This window comes from Numida meleagris, chromosome 5, assembly GCF_002078875.1.
Source record: "Numida meleagris isolate 19003 breed g44 Domestic line chromosome 5, NumMel1.0, whole genome shotgun sequence".
Classification (NCBI taxonomy): Eukaryota; Metazoa; Chordata; class Aves; order Galliformes; family Numididae; genus Numida; species Numida meleagris.
Window position 1 is genome coordinate 57408422 of NC_034413.1, and position 18200 is coordinate 57426621.

The 18200-nt window shown below is 44.4% G+C and overlaps 1 long non-coding RNA gene across 7 annotated transcripts in view; it reads right to left on the reverse strand.

Moving 5' to 3' along the window:
- LOC110400056 overlaps window positions 569-18200 on the reverse strand; it is a 26555-nt gene continuing 8923 nt past the window's right edge. For 6 of the 7 annotated variants that reach the window (XR_002439576.1, XR_002439572.1, XR_002439570.1 and 3 more), the window contains 2 exons: window positions 10494-10645; window positions 569-764 (listed from right to left, as the gene is read on the reverse strand). This is a non-coding gene — a long non-coding RNA (uncharacterized LOC110400056). Of the gene's footprint in view, window positions 765-3579; window positions 3643-10493; window positions 10646-18200 lie in introns of all 7 variants that reach the window. The other variant, XR_002439574.1, reaches the window with a different exon arrangement.

The following is an 18200-nucleotide window of genomic DNA, read 5'->3' on the forward strand; positions in this document are numbered from 1 at the left end:
GCTTTCTAGGGCTTTAAAAAAAAAAAAAAAAAAGACTAGAAACTCCTCAAGTTTCTCATTGGAGTCATACACATATTCTCTCTTCTGACAGAGAAGAACAGATCTTGATAATAGTCCTCACTGTTTTTACAATTTCTGCATTATGGCTTGTACAAATTGAGAACAACCCAATGCTTTTGGGATGAACAGGTCTGTACTTGGAGGTGGGAGATGAGGAGTTAATGCTGAGCAGCACTGAAGCCACAGCTGTATTAAGGAATGGCTGGACTCTCCAGAGGCAGGGCTGGAGCAGATGAAGCTAATAGGTAATTTCCTCAGCATTCCATTAAAGAAGTAGGCTAGATTGTTGATATGCTTTCTCATTTGATTGGCTGCGGGGAGAAGTTTTAGTCTTTGAGCTCTGCAAAACCATCTTTGGATTGGCATCAAAACTAAACTCAAAAACTTTTTGAGTATTTGGTGTCATGTTGTAACACTTGTCTTCTTTGTTTGGTAGTTCCAGTGAAGCGTGTTTCAGTGGTGATGGTGAGGAAGCAACAGATGGAAGTGCAAGGAGCTGCAAGACAACTAGCCAGTTGGACTTCTTTTTATTGTAGTATGGATCAACAGAAAAGTAGAGGTTTGAGTCTCAAGTTCAGGGGTGGCAAATCCCCTGAAGGTTTAACATAGTCTCAGTTCATATGAATTAACGTAGTCTCAGTTCACACGTCCTTTGGGAACCTCTATCGTCCATGCTTTTGTCTGTCTTCAGATTCCTCGTGCAACTGTTAGGAGAAAAGCATAAATTTCAGCAGGGGAATTATTTACCTATTTTCCCCCTTTGTCTGAGACAGTTTCATATAGAATCACAGAATCATAGAATTAGCTAGGTTGGAAAAGACCTACAAGATCATCCAGTCCAACCATCCACCTACCACCAATAACCCCACTAAACCATGTCTCTCAACGCTATATCTAAATGTTTCTTGAACACCCCCAGGGACGGTGACTCAACCACCTCCCTGGGCAGCCCATTCCAGCGCCTGACCACTCTCTCAGAAAAGTAGAATTTCCTAATGTCCAGCCTAAATCTCCCCTGGCGCAACTTGAGGCCATTCCCCCTCGTCCTGTCACTAGTTACAAGAGAGAAGAGGCGGACTCCCAGCTCACTACAACCTCCCCTCAGGTAGATATAGAGAGCGATAAGGTCTCCCCTGAGCCTCCTCTTCTCCAGACTGAACAATCCCAGCTCCCTCAGCCGCTCCTCATAAGGCCTGTGCTCCAGACCCCTCACCAGCTTCGTCGCCCTCCTCTGAACATGCTCCAGGGCCTCAATGTCTTTCTTGCAGTGAGGGGCCCAAAACTGGACACAGTACTCGAGGTGTGGCCTCACCAGGGCTGAGTACAGAGGGACAATGACTTCCTACTCCTACTGGCAACACTGTTTCTGATACAAGCCAGCATGCCATTGGCCTTCTTGGCCACCTGGGCACACTGCTGGCTCATGCTCGGCCAAGCATTGACCAATACCCCCAGGTCCATTTCCTCCACACAACATATGCTATGTTCTATGCTGCTTACTTGGAGCTGGATTCTTGTAAGCTGTTCAAATGTTGCTATGTTGAATGGTTTGACCTGTAGTCTCCAGTGCTGTTTGTGCAATGGTCTAGCTCTGCCTCACCTCAGGCAAATAAATTAGGATCCTGCTAGCTTTCAGCTCCCTCTACAGTTAAAAACCATCTGAGGGTTGCACAGGTGACCTAAGACCTGAGTCACAACTGGAAGGCCCTGGTCTCTCTCCATTGACCGAGCAGTGAGCTTATCTTGTCTGTGTTCCAAATGGAGGCAGCTCAGTTACTAGTTGAAATTCATGGAAAATGGTGATGCAAATAGTGTAAATGCTCAAAGAGCAGATGAGAGAGGTAGTTCTTCTGCCAAAACAGTAAGATATACTGAGAAGATCAGAGAAGAGTCACTGCTTGAGGTTCAAGGAGAATGGTTGTCAAATATGTTGGTTCTCTTTGCTGCAAGAAAGGAGGCAGAAAGAAGAGTCACCAGAGTGTGTGAGGAGGCGGGGGCAGGTAATGGAGAAAATTTACCAAAGGATGGTACTCAACTTTAAATAATCTGTGGGGCTCTAACTTAACCCAGCAATGAGAAGATGAAGGGCCAACAGCATGTCCTTGCCTATAGTACAGGGATTGGAACTAGATGATCTTAAGGCTCCCTTCCAACACAACTGTTCTATGATTCTATCTCATGTTCATGCTTTTCACAAACTGCTACAGTCCTTGCCAATGCAGAATAGCCCCCTCTGGAGACAGGCTGCGTATCAGGCAGTCAGGCTGCCTCTGCCATTATTGTGCCCAAGGATAATGTTGCTTTCTTAGACTTTTGTCTGTCTCCTTCCTGTTTCTGACATCCCACCAAATAAACAAGTGCTTTAGTGCAAGGTGGACAAGGGATCTCTAGGGTGCTCAGAGGCATTATTCTATGAGGGAAAATGCAAAGTTAAGATCTTGGAACTCACGGCCATTCACCTGCATTTTTGTCAAGATTAGTCTTTGTGTTTCCTGGCTCCTGCTTGTGTGCTGCCTTCCTTAATTCCCTCCACAAATCCTAGATTACAGTATTTCCCACCCAGAGCCAGTTTGTACCACTGCTGTTTTCCATTAGACAGCCATCAGGTGGCTGTTTCAGTAGAAATAGTTTCCTTGGGTCTGTGAAGAGATTGATTGTCAGAAATATTAAGCAGCTGTGACTTTGAATGACCTGATAATGAATGCTGTTTGCAGTATAACCACATTATTCTCTAATATCTGGGCATTTCTCTTGCTTTCTTCAAAAAGGATAGTCCTTTTAGATGAGCAGATCACACAATGGAATGGAATTTGGCTTAGTTTACTTTCATTTTTTCCTATTGTTGTGTTTGGGCTGCAATTTTTTTCTGCATAGCTTTCAGAAGACCAGTTAAACTGATCTCTTCCACTACTCTCTCTGCATGCTTTCCTGAAGTATCTCTTCCCAGTGGTCCAACAAAAAAGGCATGACATGAGCCATACAGCACAGATGTAGCCAGCTAACTGAAGGAGGGTGAGAAACAAAGGAACAGGATGGGGAGGAGGACCTGACCCCCTCTAGCTAAAGTTTAGATTAGTTTTATGTCACTTCTGGGAGATTCTAGGGTGGCAAAATGATAAATTTGCAGGGAAACTGGGAGGAAAAAAAAATAGAAAAAGTCTTCCTGAGCCAGTAGAGGGCATTTCTCCAGGCTTGGGGACAAGTAGCTTTGCTATGTGCCAGGGAGGAGAGTTTTGCTCTCCAGCCCAGTTTTTTTTTCTGTGGTTATAATGCAAGATTTGCATCTATGGCACTGTTGCCCTTAAATTTTCCATCAGAAATTAAACACATTTAAAAGTATTAATTTAATTTCACTGGCACACTTTTGATCCAAGAGCTTGCTGGCAGCCCACCTTGCTGTCTCTGACGTTTCTGTGGTCAGAAGCGGCAACCAACAGCAGCCGCAGGCGAGCGGGTCTCAGCATCCCAGGAGTGGGATTTCATTAAGGAGTGCCATGGCTCAGTGCATGGGTGTCTCACCTCTTTTCTATTTGAAGCTGAACCGTCAAGAGAAACAGCCAGCGAGCTAATCACCACCACAGCCTATTGGGAAGATAGGAATAATTATTTAAACCAGTTTTGAATTACTCATTGGCGTGCATCTAATTAACAAATTCAGTTTATTCCTGTAACTATTGTGCAACAATTAGTGGGTGTTAAATTGAACTCTTCTGCCGGCAATTTCAATGGTGTAATTTTGCCAAGATGTCTCTGTTTTGCCTGCAGTGCCTGGTGCCACTGAGAACAGTCTGGAGGTGGTCAGAGCATTTCGACTAAAGTTACTTTTGCTGAAATGTACCATTCATGCAAAGCCTGGGGCATTTTTGTGGATAGGACAAAGTGATTTCAAGCAAGTTTCTCTGGCCAGATTCCTGAGCTCTGAGACCTGCTGTTCACTTCAGACAAGGAGAAGTAGACATTTGAATAAAAGTATAGAGCCAAAAACAGATGTTCTGACACAATTATGCCTCTTGCATGCACGTTTTATTTTATTATTTTTTAATGTTTGTTCTGTTCCAAGGCAGGCCAAAAAAAAAAAAAAACCAAATTTCAAAACCTTGAAAGATTTCGCAAAGCTGAATTGTATTCCCTTAGCAGTGCAAGCATGCTGCCCGGGACACAGAAATGCTCCTCAGGCCCTGGAGAAGAAGTGAGCACCACCAAGATTACAGGGCTCTGCCTCTTGCTACTGAAGCAAGGACACTGTGAGGCTTTGAAGCCATGGCACTCAGCAGGGGAAAACTGAGTCTCCTATACAAGCAAATCCTGAAGAATTCAGTTGTCATGACAAGCTGTTCCTTCCTCTCAGGCTAAATATTAGGAGAATCTTCTCTAAAAGAGTGGTGAGGTATTGCAACAGGCTGCTCAGGGAGGTAGAGTTACCATCCCTGAAGGCGTTAAGAAACGTGGAGATGTGGCACTGAGGAACACAGTTTAGCAGGCAGCACTGGTGGTACGAGAACAGTTGGAGTAGATGATCTTAGAGGTCTTTTCCAACCTTAATGATTCTTCTTGATATATTGAATTGCCAGGAGTCATCAAATCCCTGCAGGTTGGTGGCATGGCCTGGACAGACATCCATCGCCACTGTGATACCTAGATATACTTCTGTATCTGTGTCCTGGTTTCAGTAGAGACAGTGTTAATAGCACGCTGATGTTTTTGGTAGTTGCTGAGTGAGGGGAGTGAGCTTGGGGTAGGCTGGGTCTTGACAGGGAAGAGCCACTGCATTCATGGTGCAGCAGCAGGGGACCAAGACAGCTGGACTGAAGTAGGCAAGAGGTTATTCCAAACCATGTGACATCATGCAGAAGGCCATAAAAGTGAGGGGAGTTAGCTGGGGGGCAACCGGTGCTCAGGGTTGTTGGGCATTGTTTGGCGGGTGGTGAGATATTGTGTTGCCATCAGTTGGTGGACAGTTATATTGTAAGATGGATGTCAGTCAGCAGATAGTGAGTGATTGCATTGCAGATATATATACACATTTGTTTCCATTTTCCTTTTCTGCCTTTGTAAATAGTCTTTATCTCAACTCACAAGTTCTACTTTGTTTGCGTTTTTCTCCCTTACCATACTTGGTGTTGGGGACTGTGTGGTGATTAGCTGCTTGCCTGGTTAAGCCCCAACAACTGGGAAATGACAGCCTGTGTTCTAGAGCAACCTCCCCTACAAAAGGGAGGCTGGCATTAGGCCTTTTGCCATATGCTGGGTTTTGGTTGTCCTACTTAAAATTCAGTACCCAAGCTTCTGGTGCATTCAGGGAATCCCAGAGGCCATACAGAAATATGGCTATGTAAACCTGTTCACCAAGTGAGAACTGAACACAACTGAGGTGTTTCCCTTTATCCATCTGTTTCAGTCTTGGCCATGTTGAGTCTAATGCCATTTACATGGGTTAAACTGCTCTTACATTCATTGTCACTATGAGACCTTGGCTGCTCCCAGGGCTTTATTTTTTTTTTCCAGTATGATATAGTCATAGAAAGTTTGTCAACCATTTAAGACACTTGTTACTTCTCCCTTTGACCATCCTCACTCTTCCACTCGTTTTTTATGCCTCTCCTATAAATAAAGAGCTGCCTGAGATATACAAAGTGTTACTTAAAAAAGAGGTGATGGGAGCATGCTGAGGGGGGAATGGGCCATTATAGAAAAGGCCAGGTGCTTGGCATGTCCCCAGCTTGTGAAGGTGGGAGCTGTCACAAGTCTGAAAAATATCAGTGTGGGAGATATAAATAAAAGCTTTAAAGCCAGGGTTTTAGAAAGCCATCTTTAAATGCTGCATAATTTATAGCCTGCTGCAAAGAGAAGAGCACGTGAGCTCTGGAAGCAGAACTAACCCATTCTGTGCTCCCTCCATGTTTGGGCTGTTCATATGTATGTAGTGAGGTGTATGCTGGCATTCAAAACTTGGGATTTTAGCCAACAGTACTTCCTCCCACAGGCTTATCTGGGTCACCGTGGCTGGGTCCATTTCATCTGATGTCTCAGTTCTCCTTCTATGAACTAGAAACAATTGTCATTGGTTTCACTGCAAAAAACGGACTAGTGAGCAGGGATGCTGAACGCAGGTAGGACAGTGTACAGGCAGCCAGAAAGTCCACAGTAAACAAGCAGCCTTCACTTGTGGCTCTATTCAAGTGACTTACTTTCTCATTGACTTAACTTCTCTTTAAAACAGGGATTATTCTAAAAGGTTCAGAAATTTCTTCCAATAGCAGCCACGAAATGCTTTTCTCTTCTTTCACAGAACAAAGCTGTAGAAGAGGTGGGGGGTAAAGATCTGCCCCAAGAAGGGCCAAAACTGCTGCCAAGCTGGCATTCACAACAATTGTTTCATCCAGCTCTGGAATTGCATTCACCTCTAGGATGTAACAGAGCAGCTGTGCTATCGCCATCCAACAATAATAAACAACGGGAAGCAGAATGGGCTTTCAAGGCAGCCGAGTCTCCTGAGAGGATCTAGCCTACCACATTATCATTGCTCCCCCTTCTCCCCAGCTGGATAGAAGTCTGGAAATCATGAGTCCTAAAGCAAAATAAAATTAAATATGTGGTGTCAGAGCTTTAGTATTAATGGCAAATAGCTTTGGTGCTGATGCTTTTCCCCCAAAGATGGTCCGGTGTACGCCCAGCTGCCCATTTCACCACCATGGGGACTGCTTCTGTGATGAGGCAGCAGGACCACTGCCACCTCTCTGGTCTCTCTCACCTTGCTTCTTGGCAGAAATCTGCATCCAAGCCTCGACTTGTTTGGAGCCTGCTGAGCTGGTGAGATTTGACGGGATCTCACCACCCAAAGTGTCGTGGCTTGAGGCTATAGATTTAAGCAGCAGCATTAAGCACTCTGCTCTTTAACTCATTTCTAATCCATTTATTTAAACTTCAGAGTGGTTTTAAAGCATGAGAATCAAAGGCAAGAGCAATTTAGAGTTTTCCAGCCTGGCTCTGAGATCTGACCTCTGCACGTATTCTGGCTGCCTTTAAAAGTGCACCAGCATAAAAGCACAGTTTGTGACAAAGCATCTGGAAGGATTAAAACCTTTCTGGGATAGAATATGCTTCTGTCAAGGACCTCTTTCCTATCTCAGCTCCGTTGCCAAAAAAGATCTTTCCTCAGGGGGCTTCTAAACCGCCTGAGGGATTTAGAGAAGAATTGTTGAGAAGAGCACATAGCAATTTGATTAAGGGATAAATGTGAGAGGGAGGGTGTTAAGGGCTAGAAGGGAGAAACAGGATTAAAAAGAAAATAGAAGAAGTAGGAAGTAATAGACCTGGATGAATCTGTGTAAGGCAAGGTCTATGGAAGCATTTTGGAGTCTAGAGTTTGGGGACTTTTTTTTCCTGGTATGCACAATGTCCTTCAGCAGCGCGCAAAACTAAAACCAAGCTGTTCTCAGGGAAGGTGGCAAGGGGAAGGATGGAGCTAGTAGAAGAGAACAGAGGAAAAGCAGGGAAGCAAAGGAGTTCTGAAGAAGGGTTTCAAGCCCTGGTGTGGGCTGTTCACACTGCCTGCCCGATTATGCCACCTCCTTGGACAATGCTTGGGAAATCGTTACCTGATCCCTCCCACATTTGTTTACAAAGGCAGTCTAGGTCAATTAATCCCTCTTCATTTCTTCTCATTCTGTCTGGACAGTTGCTATGAAGTAAGTGGTAACCAATCTCCTAGCCTATGGAGTCAGTCTGTCTTCTTATTTCCTTATTCATTAAAGCAGACACCTTAGAAAGGCCTGAAAATATTACCAAAGCCCAGGAGACTCAATCTTCAGAATAAGGAACCAGTCTTTCAGCCTCGGAGGCGACATGAGTCTGGGAGACAAGACTGAGCTGAGTATGAAAACAGGCCCTTCATCTAAGGAAGGACCAGCAGTCTCTGGACATACAGCTGTTTTCTTGGTTGGTTTGAGGTTTCTGTTGTTGGGGTTGTGGGATTTTTTGTTCTTCTTCATTTTCTGCTCCTTCACCCCTCCACCATGAATTGGCCTGACATTAGAAAGTGATGTGAAATGAAGAAGCTGCCTGCTAGGGTGGTTTCTCCACTCTTCTGTGTGCCAGATCTCCCACTGTGTTATTACAAGTGTATTTCTGTACACCACTGTGCTAGGTGCTGTACAGATTCAGACTCGAAAAGAAAAAAGAGAAAGGAAAAAACACTGGACAAACAAACAGTTTGTTCATGTAGTACTACTGATGCCTGGGTTCCCACTGATTTGTGTCTGGTGATTAATGAAGACCTCTGTTTGAAACTTTTCCTGTTCTCAGGACTTTAAATTAAACGCATGAACTTAGGCTACCACTTATCTCTCCATCTCTTTCTCTCGGTGCTTATTTTTGCTTATATCTCAGAAAATCTCTGAGATCTCTATCATTTGGCCAACAGGTTCGACAGTTACTTGGAGAGGAACGGACTGGCACATACAAATACAGACAATACTATTGCTCAAGCCTAGTTTCCTTAGGAAGTCGGGTGAAAAGATCCTTCCCAAGAATTAAAGATGAGTCCCACCAAAGCAATGTTATTGCAGCCAAAAATACCACAAGATTTTGGGTCTCTTGTGGTCTGAGCTAAGAAATGAGTTGATGCAGATGATCAGGCAGGGGAGCTCAGCTCAACAATCAGGCAATATCAAGCTTAGTCAGCTCAAGCAATGCCAACAGGCAATTGAACTACTTTTTCTCCAATGGCTATGCTGCATGCTAGCTTGGAGGGCATCTACCCCACATCTCTGCTAGGGTCAAACAGTTTTAAGTCAGCTTGTTCAGGCATGAACTGGAACAGAGGACACTTCACTGTTGGATGGGTGCTGCAGTTTAGTTTCCCTCTGCTGAGTCTCATTTTAGAGAGGACATTCCTGCTGCAATCTGGTGGTGGCTGTGAAAGTCGCACTTTGACTAGCTTTATTCCTAAGAGGAATATCAGTGCAATGTAAGGAAATTCAGCTGTGAGACCTGGAAAGTAGGATCCCAAAGACGGTGATTCTCTCTCAGGTCTATTCAGCTGGAGCTGCAATCCTGCCTTTAGCTGCAGGACAGTTGCATCCTTGGAGAGGGAGGATTTTAGAGTCATTCAGTGACAACTCTGCTGCTTAAGGTGCCACCTGTCAGTTTGATGGTTGAAAAAGAAGCGAGAAGCATTGAACTGCTCTAAGGCTATAGAGCTATTAGATATAGTGAGGAAGTCAGCTACCAAGAAAACATGCCTTATGGTGACAACTGCTCTGCTGAGGAGTCTCCCCAAGGAGAAACAAGGAAACTACAAAAACACTGCTTTTTTTTTTTTTTTTTCACGACTTAATGGCACAATAGAGATGACACTTGGAGTGGAAACTATTTGGCATAATATTCTGTTTTCCAGAGCAGTCTGGAGAGGTACTTCTGATTGGTCTCATGGATAGTCAATTTGTTTCTAAAGCACCTGTGTCTGTTATACATTGCTAGCTGTTGTAAACTGCACAGTGTTCTTAGTGAATTGTAGGAAGATATGAACAGACAACCCATGTCAGCCTGGGTTCCTCTATTCCACAACACCATTGCTGACAGCACCTAATAGCAGATGTGAAGGGGTAAGATTATGAACAGGGTGAAGAGAGGGAGTGTTTCATTCTGTGAGCAGACTGCAGCTTCCGGACTTGCAGAGCTGGAGATGAGGGCTTTCTGCTTAAACAGCTGTCAGTGCTTTTATTTTTCTGGCTGCCCTTTATCTTTTAGGTCCTGACTCAGTGCAGCCAGGGACCTCCACAGTGATTAACTGACCTATGAATATTATATTGAAAAAAAAAAAACAACAAGATTTCTGGTGGTATCTCATATGGAATAAATTTATCTGTATGTTGCCTGCGTGAATTCCTCCCTTTCAGATATCTAGCATGTCTGTCTCTAATGAATCTCCTCATCACCAACAAGAAAATAACAGTATACCAAAAAACTTGCAGGATACTGATGGCATAAATATTTACTTGCTCTTCCCTATGTTTTGGCTCCATTTCCACCTTTTTTCCCTGCTTATGCTATCAAGGGGACACCACTTTTCTTCGGGCAGTTCAGGTGGAAAGCCTTCAGTCATACATAACGGTATCTTTCCACCTTCTGTTTTGTCAGTATTGAGATTAAGTCTCTTGAGAGTAATCTTCCAGGAGATACTTAACATATTTGTTTTGGGGGGGAGAGTTAGAGGGAACTTTATATAATTCTTGGCATAAGTCCTAATTCTTAGAATCAGACCTGAACATTATGTAACTTTTGGCAAAACTGTTTCAGGTGATGGTTTTTGGTGGGGACACAACTTGACATTGAAGCAGATCATTTTTTGTGAGTGTCAGTCTTTGGTTTTTCCTCTTAGAAGAGAAAGGGAGGGAGGAGAGAAAAGAGAAAGGAGAAAAGTCATTACTTACCTGTGCTGAAGGAAAATACGCTGCTATATGCACCTAGCCCATGGAGAGTGAAATGGCACAGTACAGGTGTAATTGTAAATGGCTGTAGAAAATGTAATCTTTTGTGAAGAATTCCCAGGGCATGGCCTCCATTTGTCAGTTACCAAGCTTACCTGCAATGCAGATAAGTAAACCATGAAAAGATCACTTACTAGTAAAGCTTTCCTCCGCCTTTCCTCTCCCTCCCATGGCCAGCACATTCCCATTGAACATGTTCACAGACTTAGCCAACTTGTCTCTGTTGTCTCTTGTAATTCACCTACAGAAAAGAGGAGGTATCAGATGCTGTTCAACAGAAACTTGAAACTGAGCATAAGCGTAAGGTAGGTACCGTGTCTCTTTGCCGCTCACAGACACAAAACCCACTCCCTTCCTTTTTCTCTTGGTCAGTCTTTGGTTGCTGAGGATTTGTAGTATTAACTGTTCACACTCAAGACTTGCTTAATCCCTTAAATAGGTAAAATTTTGCCTGCCCCTGCCTTCAGTGGTCTGGTGTTGCTTGGAAGTTACCAGTCCAAGCCTGAACCACGCATAGATGGACTTGCTGTACCTCTCTTGTGCTCCCAGTCTAATGGTCTGTTTACTCCCAGGTAATATCTGGTTCCCACCGTCAATTTCTGTGAGTCTTAATAGCAATTCAGTCCTTGTTGGGGGATGGAGGGTAGTTTCTCAAACCTTGACTGGATAAAACTGGGCTTCAAAATGTGTATTTGGATTGTTTTTGTTTTCTTTTCTTGTGGAAAATGTTGAGATTTTACCAAACAATGAAAATGTTTGGCCATGAGCCCTCCATTTCAGTTCAGAAATGCTCCCCCGTGGGAGTTGTAGCTGGTATGCTTTGTGTCCCTGTCCTTCCCTGTGAGCTGACATTCCTGCCTTGCCCACATCTCTCATGATGTAGCATCGTCCCCTCTCTTGCTGAGACAATGCCATGTGCCATGGAAGTCATATCACCATGGTGCTTTGTGACAGAGACAGTTCATGTGGCAAGCCCACCCTAAGAACTGGATGGGGTCACAACGCTCTTCAGTGACAGCCTCTAGGAGATGCTGTCCGAAGATTTCCCAGTTGAATCCCCAGACTGGTCATAACTTGACACAAAGCAATTTTGCTTTTATTGAAAGGCAAATTTTCCACTGGAAAAGATTCTAATGGAAAATTTCAAGCAGTCCCTGAGGAAGTTCTTTCCAACCCCCTTTGCATTGTAGTTTACCAATTTAATCTCACTTTTGTTGGATGACTTCTCTGTTGTCTCTGCTTAATCTCTGATAAGAGAGGGAGAGCTCCCTTCCAAACAAACATGAGACCATGAGAAGCTGACATACATTACCAACAACATATGGAAAAGTTCATACCTTTCTGGGCAGGCAGATTTACAAGGTGAGCTCTCATAAGCTCCCGAAGAGAGGAAGATGTTTCCCCGTCTTTTGTATGTTTTAGCAATGAAACAAAAATCCTTTCAGATCTAAATCCAGCAAATAAAGATCTCCTCTTTCTTTATGTTTCTTTGCAGAGGGTTTTGAACCCCAGTATTGCACTCTGCTTGTTTTTTTTCTTTCTTTTTAACTGATTTCAGGTTAGTAAAATATGCCAAAGTGCCTGAGCTGAACCTCCCTCCCTTCCCTTTCTCTACCTTTCCATCTCTATCTCCAGGAGCAATACAAGAGCCCCATGCTGTAGCTATGGACCACCCGCTGACCGGACATCTCAACTGTTCTTCAGCAGTTTACTTTTACAGCCTGTAGTGCAAAAGCCAACATCAGCATCGCTTAGTAAGGTAGGAAGTCTGCTCACCCAGGCCTGCAAGACCTTCCTTCTGAGCAGCAGCTCCACTCACTCTCCAATGTTTCTGTGCAGGGTGGGACTGAAAGGGGTGACCCACAGCCCTGTCCTTCACCAGAGCACTGAGCTACACAGTATCCTGCAAACTTTTTCTTCCTTTCTCTTATTTTTCTTCTTTAAGTTAGGGACTCACACGTGTTCTTTTGTCTGAAGTGATGCTGCAGTAACTGCAAAAATGCCCAGTGGCATTTTTGCTGTGGATGTGCTCTAGATCAGCTGCATTTCAGCCTGGAAAGGGGGATAGGGGGCATGTTTATATACTCGCAGGTGGGGAAAATGCAGTAGACAGCATATTCTGTTCCAGGCTAGCTGTACAGTTCATCTCCAGATCCCAGGTTCCCCCATTAAAACCTACCCCCTGCCCCAGGGAACAGCCTGGCAAGCTCTTCTGACCCAACAGCACTGGCAGCTGTTTGGCAGCTTCTGAAGTGGATCCAATCTGGTATGAGTTTGCTACACTTTCATTTTGTCTACATCTTCCAAACAAATAACCGAGTCCAGAATCCCAAGCTGTGTTTTGCAATGGAAATGCTTCAATGTCTGGGAATTGCTTCTGCTGCAGGGAAGCAGAGCGCTGTTAACTGTTTAAAGGGTCAGTGGAGAAGGGAAGGCCAAACACTTGCCTTAAGGGTTTCTTAATGAAAGCCATGTGGTTCAGGAACTTGGTGGAACTGAGGGAGCCTGGAGATGTCTGTCTCTCTGGGCCAGTGCCCTCAAAATCTTGGGGCCAGCATTTTTCTGTTAATAGCCAAGATAGTCCATGAATCTTCTTGTACTATGGGACCTCTAATTGGAAACACTATACCTATGCCGTATACTATATATGAGCTGTCCTGAACAATAAGTTTCACTGAATCACTGTGCTTGCCATTCCAAGCCTTGCAGGTGACCAACACTAATTGGGAATTAGTTTAGTTTGCAGAGAGATGTAACTTCTCATCTTTAACACAACTAGACTTCATGTGAGGAGCAGCAACAAGGAGAGCTCAGCAGTGTTCAAGACCACATCCTTTAGTGACATTCCCATGCAATCCAAGGCAAGAGAATTAATCAAATAACATCTGACCGAAACCTTCACTTAAAGCTGGAAAATAGTGGGGGAAATATGTCTGTAGAAAGACCAGCTTTCTATTCTTGTTTGTACAGAGCCTGACAAGAAATAAAATTAGGAGAGAAGAAATTCTTATCTTCTATTCAGAGGTCTCTAGAGACTGTGATTCCCTCTGCATTGGCCTCAGAGCATCCACATGACTGGACTTCATGGATTATCTGGATTATATTACAATATGGATGTGAATGGACAGTATCAAAACTTTTCCAAGCAAATATGCTTGCCTTATTTTACAGTTAGAGTATGGGAATGGCATCCTGCCCCTCTCCATGTAAGAAAAAGCAGTAACACCAGACATGGAATCTCTGACCTTGGTTTATTCCCTGTACTGCACTTCGCACCCCATCCCTTTTTAACAGAACATTCCTTTCTAAAACCTAATTAAAAGGAAGGTTAAATTAGTTTTTGCAGGCCCTCCTTAGTATTTCTTCTACCTCCCCGTGAGAAATCCTAACTGGAGAGTTAAAAACAAATCCATCAAGATTTCCACTTCATTAAATTGCATATGTCTTGATTACAGAACTAATGACAGTTCATCTATCCTCTCATTCCTTTTATTACTTCAGAGCAGCAACAGGGGGCTGATCTTAAGTCGCACCATTTCCTGAGGAAGGCACATCAGTTTAGGGCATGTGTACCTTTAAACCAAATTTTGCCCAAATACAGAGAGACAATGGATCATCTCAGTGCAGCATCTCTTCTTTTCCTGCCAGACTAAGTTTTCATTCAACTTTCCAGCTGCTCTGACTCAGGTCAATGACTTGCCAAAGGTCAAAAGCTGAGTCAGGAGCTTGGAAACCCCACAATCCTGCTGACTCCCAGCTCAGCTTGGACTGTACAAGCCCTCAGTGTCAACCCTCTCCCCACTTTCATCAATCTCTCCTGTCCCAGAGCAAACAGCTTTCTTCTTGGAAGAGGTAATAATCCTTCCAAGCCCCTAAATGAGCAGGATGGGCACAGCTGCACTAGAACACACCTGTGCTTTTTCTAGCCAAGTACCTTCCAAGTATCTTGAGAGAGGCTGATGTCAGGTAAGTTCAGAAGAAAAAAATATCTTACCCAGCTCATTTGCAAGATACCTAATCCCTAAGGCATAAGCAGATGGTTCCCCTTCCATTCACAGCTCTCCCTAGAGCACTGCCCTACCCCAAGCTACATCCAGCTCCCAGAAATACCTCCTGGCTCAGAACTGCAGCTCCACTTCTCTGATGACAGCACTGGCAGGCAGAGGCTTGGGTCATATTTACCTCCTTTTTTGGGCATACCCCTCTCTCTCCATCCTTGCTGCAGCTCTGCCCTGACCACAATGCAGGGCATCCTGCAGCTACATCACAGTTCTGGCCTAAGCTGCAAACCCAGCTGGTGGTAGGATGGCACTGGCTCGCAGCCAAAGGACTGACAGACTTTGGATGGGACTCATCTGATGGGGTGCTGACAGACCCATCTCAATTAATCATGTTAAGTGTTCTCTACAGCCCACTGGGATGTAATCAGTGGAGTCAGTGGAGAACTTGTGGATCGCCACATCCGAAAGTAACTGCCTACATTCATACAGATTATGGGAGCTGGAAGGACTAGTTTAGATGGCATCCCCCACGTCACAGTCAACTAAAATAAAGCTGGGTAAGTCCTTTATTGTGTCCAAATTAATCAAGGAGATGGCTGTTTTTTTTTTTCTCTATGCAAAATCCTCCACTTCCTCTGTGTTCAATGAGGACTCTTAAGACTTGCTCTCCTAGATAGCACGAGATCTCAGCCAGCACCTATTCTTTACTCACTCTCATCTTTCAGTGGCATATTTGCTCACAGAACAACTTCCATTTGATCCTAATTTTCTTCACTTAGAAGGTTGTTATTCCAGAAGCCATGTAAATGATCTCAAGCGCATAGATGAGACCATCCCTGACAGCAGCAGTCTTACCATTAGATTGGGATGTCCCAGACATGAATCCCACCTCAGTAACCTGGAGCACACTCATGCTTTCTTTGTAAACAAACCATCGGTAGAATGAAGAAGAACTTAAGGAAGACCCAACCAAGCTCAAAGGGTATGCTGTGCTGATTCATCGTCATCACCAAGACAGCAAGAGACCTTGCTCCCAAATAGCTATCAATTCTATGAGCTCTCTATGCTTTCATAGAGAAGCATGACAAATACAAGCAAAGGGAAAGCGAAAAAATTTGCTAGGTCTGCATTGTGCCAAGTCACTGGAGAGCAACTTGCTTTGAACTTGGTTTGGGGAGATTTTGTGTTTTGGTTTTTTTTTATACAAATGTGTGTCATCAGCTTTGCTCGGCAGGCACATTTGTACCGACAAATGACTCTCGTGGCTTTGCAAAGTCTTTGGGATGATCAGAACAGAAGGTGGTGCATTTTGAGGAAAGAATTTCTTAAAGGAAGATCGGAACGCTGGCTGTTTGAGCATATTCAAAATGGTATCTTTCCTACTTTTGTTTGCTTTCCTTGCAGAGATCTCAGAGCATCTGGCAAAGTTGATAAGGAACATTATTGTATGAAGGGAAGTTTGATGGGGAAATTGAGGCATGGGCTTACTAGGGTATGCTCTACCCTGAAGGCTGGCGTTGGAGCTAGGAAGGGACTCCAACTCCTTTCACCCTAGTGGGTAGCGGTAGCCAAAATTTCTTCAGTGTTTCTTCCATGGCATGCCTCCAAATGGAGTCTTCATAACAAAGCTGGACTAATATCCCAAAATAAGTGCAGATACCCTCAATGGAGCCTGTAATTATTCTCTCTGCTGCCTGGCTGCCCTCTCCCGTGCCTTCCCTCCGGGCCTGGACACCTGTGTTGTACCGTGATTGCCTCTTCATTTATGGCAAACAAGTCTGGATTCTCCCATTGTATATTTATTGTATATTTTCAAGGCATTTTGAACAAATCTGGTTTCTTTTTTCTTTCTTTTTGCCTCGGCGTGTGTTTTTAATTGGATCCATTGCTGCACTTTCCCTGCTTGCTAATGCCTTTCTTTGGGGAAGCACAAGTTTTTAACAACCCTGCAAGCACTCACTCCTCCTTGCCAAGCCAAGTCCATTTCTTGGGGATAACCTAACTCTGACCTACTTGTCAGCCATACAACAAACACTGCTTTCGGATTAGTCTACTACTGTTCAGAATTGTAGAACTTAGCTGTAATTTGTACACCCGCAGGAGAGCAGCAGAAAGTCACACTTGTAGCTGGTTCCTGCTGGAAGGCTGTGTCCATGCCCCAGGGATATTGCCCACTGATCCCACCAGTACCAACACTCAGAAGTGCCTCTCCTAGGTGCTTGCTGTCCTTTCATACCCTTATGCAGTGCTTTTTGTGCAGAACCTCAAGCTTTAAGTCAGGGTCTGGTGTCAAGGATTTCATCCTTTTCAGTTTCTCTGTGGTACCGCTTGCTTCGAGGAACATTCCTGTGGTTGCTGCCAGGCTCCTTTCCAGAGGAAAAGATTCAGGTGGCTTCGTTCCCTTTGTCTTTGCCAAACTTTTACATTCCTGCTGACACCGCATGATGGAAGTGTCACACACCGGAGCACTGGCAGGAGAGCTTGGCCTCTGCTCCCTGGCCCTAGCTCCATGGCACAGGGCATGGAGCAACTGAGAAATGAGTGATTTACAGGGGTTTGGTTAGGAGATCCAACAAATATATTTTATACCGACAACTGGGTGTTAATTAGCACCACTTCCCAGGCTGGATTGGCAGCTTGAATGTAGAGAATACATTAACAATTGTAGTGTTGAACTAATTTCCCTATCTATCCTCTGGTCGTAGAATCATTGAATTGTTTGAGTTAGAAGGGACATTGAAATGCCATCTGGTCCAACTCCCTGCAATGAGCAGGGACACCTTCAGGGCCATCAGGTGCTCAGAGCCCCTCCAGCCTGATCTTGAGCGTCTCCAGGGACAGGGCATCCACCGTATCTCGGGGCAACCTGTGCCAGTGCCTCACCACCCTTACTGTAAAAAGCTTTTTCCTTATATTCACTCTAAATCTCCCCTCTTTTAGTTTGAAACCATTTCCCCTTGGCCTAGCATAGCAGATCATACTAAAAGAGTCTGTCTTCATCTTTCTTATAGCCTTGCTTCAGATATTGAAAGGTCACTAAATAAATATCCTTGCTGCAGGGGCAGAGATGCAAATTTCTGGCCCCAAGTGGGTTTTGTCTTGGGAGCTTTGCTGTCTTTGCATTTTGTAGCTCAGTGTTAGTGGGCCCAGCTTGACATCTCTAGAATTCCAAGAGTAGGTTTGATGGTATCGTCTACCCATCCGAACTAGCCCATGGCCACAAGTACCATGATTTTAAGGCATGATAGGGTGGGAGGTAGCAAGCTAGAAGAAAAAAAAAAAAATCACAGGTTGCCCAGAGATGTGGTGGATGCCCCATCCCTGGTGACACTCACGGTCAGGCTGGACCAGGTTCTGAGCACACTGATAAAGCTGTAGGTGTCCTTGTTCATTGCTGGGGAGTTGGACCAGACAGGCTTTAAGGGTCTCAAACTACTCTGTGGTTCTGTGATGTGTGATCAGCAGCCTCAGGAGCTTTCTAAACATTTCGGCCAGATCTGCAAGCAGCACTTCCAGGCCTTTTAAACAGTGCCTTGCCTGTCAGATCAAGAAAAAGCGGTTGCCATGACACCACAAACCATATTTCTCAGGCTGAGATGTGCCAGAATTTCAAACAGATGTGGCAGTGCAAAAAAAGAAGCCCCCCCCC